The sequence below is a fragment of the Chrysochloris asiatica genome, unplaced genomic scaffold, assembly GCF_000296735.1.
Source record: "Chrysochloris asiatica unplaced genomic scaffold, ChrAsi1.0 scaffold00160, whole genome shotgun sequence".
Classification (NCBI taxonomy): domain Eukaryota; kingdom Metazoa; phylum Chordata; class Mammalia; order Afrosoricida; family Chrysochloridae; genus Chrysochloris; species Chrysochloris asiatica.
The window spans coordinates 689,547-693,517 of NW_006408678.1; positions in this window are offsets into that span (position 1 = coordinate 689,547).

Below are 3,971 nucleotides of genomic sequence, written 5' to 3' on the forward strand. Positions count from 1 at the left end.
CGGAACTGACTCGACGGCACTTCACCACAACAACATGACTAGGTTGCTGGTGTCATCTCAAAATATGCAGACGATATATACATAATTGAGGCTTGGTGTGAACTGTGGGATAAACAATGGACTGCTAACTGTACTAACTGTAAGTTTGGCAGTTCAAACCCACCAGTCACTCTTGGAAACCCTGTACAGGCTGGCTATGAGTTGGAACAGACTTAGGAGTTCACAGTATTTACAACAACATGCATTAGGCCAATAAATTAAGGAGCCCTGAACTGCTAACCAAAAGATTGGTGGTTCGAATCCATCCAATGGCTCTGTGATTTGCTTTCATAAATATTGTAGTCAACAAAACCCTATAGGGCAGTACTATTTTTTCATATGGGGTTGCTATGTGTCGAAATCGACTTAATGGTACCTCATAACAATACTGATGATGGGAAAAGTAGTAGAAACCTTCAGAAGAGGGACTACCTAAAGGGTTAAATCATAGGGAAATGCTGTTTGGTGTCCTATGGGTAAAATGAGTACAGTTTGTACAACTCTGTTTCCTTCTACCCTGCCTCTTTCATCTAACTCATGTTAAGAATGCTTTGTAAGTTTACACATTCTGATTACAAACTGTTACCATGGTTCCCACATGGCTATCCAGGACAGAGAGTTCTTGATTATTTCTAAGTGAATACTTTTTATGTGGTCACCATAAATGTCTCTTCCCTTTAGACGTTGCCAAAACAGACCACCTACACGTCTGGTATCAGTTCCTAACTTACTTGGCAAAGGACAGAGAGAGTGGTAGAGGAGAGATTGCTGCAGAGAAGAGGAGCAGAAACAGCATTTCTTTGTGTGACTTGTCCCTGCACGGTCGGCATCCTGCCAGACTGGTTGGACTGAATACATTTTATCCTATTCGTTTCTTGCTGTCTCAAATTCTCTCTCTCTCCACACACACTTTAAAAAAAAATCATTTGAGAGTAAATTATCAACTTCATACCTGTTTACTCAGAAATACTTCCGTGAGCAACTCCTAAGAACAAGGATATTTTGATACATAAGCAGAGTATAATCATCAAAATCAGAAAATTTAACATGAATCCAGTTCTGGCATGGCGTTGTAGGATAAACACTGGACCTCAAGGTCGGATTGAACCACGAGGTCAGGGGCTCAAACTCACCAGTTGTTCCTTGGAAACCCTATATAGGGTGTGACTCAACAGCACTTAACAGCAAACAACAAACACAATACTTTTATCTAATACACTGCATGTCATCCGCAAAGTATGGCATTGGGGATATTTGCTGCAAAATAGCTTTATAAAAGTGTTACAAAGCCAAGATAGCACTTGGAGGACTAAGGGTCACCTGGCCTAAGCCATGGTATTTCCAATCACCTCATATACGTGAGAAAATTGGATAATGTATAAGGAAGGCCAAAGAAGAATCGCTACATTTGAATTATGGTGTTGGAGAAGAATACTGACTATACCATGGACAAACAAACCTGTCTTGGAAGAAGTACAGCCAGAAAGCTCTTTAGAAGGGGAGGATGGTGAGACTTTGTCTCACTGAATTTGGACATGTTATCAGGAGTGATCTGCCTGGTAAAGTAGAAAAGGCCAACAAAAGAAAAGAAGAAATTCAAGGAGATATATTGACACAGTGACTACAACAGTGATCTCAAACAAAGTAACAATTATGAAAAAATGGCAAAGGACTAGACACCGTTTCATTGTGTTGTGCACAGAGTTGCTATGAGCTGAAAGAGATTCCAGGACACCTAACAATAACCCACAGTCCACAGTAAAGTTTCAATAGTCTCAAAAGTATCCTTTTTTCTAGAATTCAACATAAAAGCATACCTTGTCAGGGCAGTGTTTTTGTTGCTAAGTATCATTGAGTCAGTTCTGACTCAGAGTAACCCTGTATAGGGTTTCCAAGAAGCAACTGGTGAGTTTGAACCCCCAATCTTTCTGATCAAACCGGCACTGAGGTTGATAGCTTATTCTACAGCGCCACAGATTACCCAGTAAATACAGGCTTGTTAGGTGCCATCAAGTTGGTTCTGACTCACAGCGCTCTTCATAAAACAAAATAAAACAAAACAAAACACTGCCTAGTCCTGCACCATCCTCACAATTGCTGCTCCCACTGTGCCAATCCATCTCATTCGGGATCCCCCTCTTTTTTGCTAACTCTCCACTTTTCCAAGCATTATGTACTTCTCCAGAGACTGGCCCATCTTGATGAGATGTTGGAAGTATGACAGACAAAGTCTCACCATCCTGGCTTCTAAGGAACATTCTGGCTGTACTTCTTCCCATTCAGATTTATTGGTTCTTCTGGCATTTCATGATACTTTTAATATTCTTCTCCAACACCAAAGTCAAATACATCAGTTCTTCTACGGCCCTCCTTATTTATTGTCCAACTAATGCATGCATATGAAGCTATTGAAAATACCATGGCTTGGGTCAGGTGTACCTTAGTCCTCAAACTGGCATCTTAGCTCTTCAACACTTTAAAAAGGTCTTGTGCAGCAGATTTGCTTAATGCAATATGTCATTTGATTTCTTGACTGCTGCTTCCATGAGTGTTTATAGTGCATCGAAGCAAAATGATGTCTTTGACAACTTCAATCTTTTCTCTATTTATATGGATGTTATTTATTGCTCCAGTAGTTAAGATTTTTGTTTTCTTTACATTGAGATGAAACCCATATTGAAATCTAGAGTCTTTGATCTTCCATCAGTATTTTAAGTCCTCTTTGCTTCTTGCAAGCAAAGTTTTATCATCTGCATATCATAGGTGGTTAATGAGTCTTCCTCCAATTTTCATGCCGCGTTTTTCTTCATATTATCCAGCTTCTCAAATTATTTGCTCAGCATTCAGATTGAATAAGCATGGTGAAAGGATATAACCCTGACGCACACCTTTCCTGATGCAAACCATTCAGTGCCCCCTTTTTCGGTTCCAATGACTGCCTCTTGATCTATGTACAGGTTCCTCATAAGCACAATTAAATGTTCATGACTTGTCATGATCCACATAATCAAAAACCTTTGCATATTCAATAAAGCACAGGTAAGCATCTTTCTGGTATTCTCTGCTTTCAGTCAAAATCCATGTGACATCAGCAGTGATAGCCCTCATTCTCTGTCCTTATCTGAATTCCGCTAGAACCTCTGCCAGTTCCCTGTCAGTTCACGGTTGCAGCTGAATTACATTTAACAAAATTTTACTTGCAAGTGATAGTAACAATATTGTCCAATGATTTCTGCATTCCATTAGGTCACCTCTTTGGGGAATGGGCACAAATACGGATCTCTTCCAATCAAATGGCCAGGTAGCTATCCTCTGATTTTCTTGGCATTGATGAGTGAATGCCTCCAGTGCTGCATCAGTTTGTTGAAAGATTTCAATTTGTATTCCATCAACTCCTGGAGCCTTGTCCTTTGCACTTTGGATTTCTTCCTTAAGCACCATTGACTCTTGATCATACACTACCTTTTGAAATAGTTGAAAATGGACCATTCCTTTTGGTATAGTGACTATATTTCTTCCATCTTCTTTTGCTGCTTTCTGCATCGTCCAAATTTTGCCCATAAAATCCTTCAATATTTCAAGCCAAGGCTTGAAGTTTTTCCTCAGTTCTTTCGGCTTGAGAACTGCTGAGCATGGTCTTCTCTTTTGACTTTCTAATTCCAGGTTTTTTGCATATTTCATTATAATACTGGACTTTATCTTCTTGAGCTGCCCTTTGAAACTGGCAAAGGCTAAAGGTCAGGATATTTTTTTTGCTCCCAGAAAGCTAGGTTAGCAGCCAACTATTATTCCATTATTGTTAATATATTTACTCAGGATACTCAGAAACTCGTTTAATAACTTTTTACATATTGTTGTTGCTGTTGTTCTTAAGTGCTGCTGAGTTGGTTCCATCTCATAGCAACCCTGAATAGGGAGAAGCTGCAGTTAGT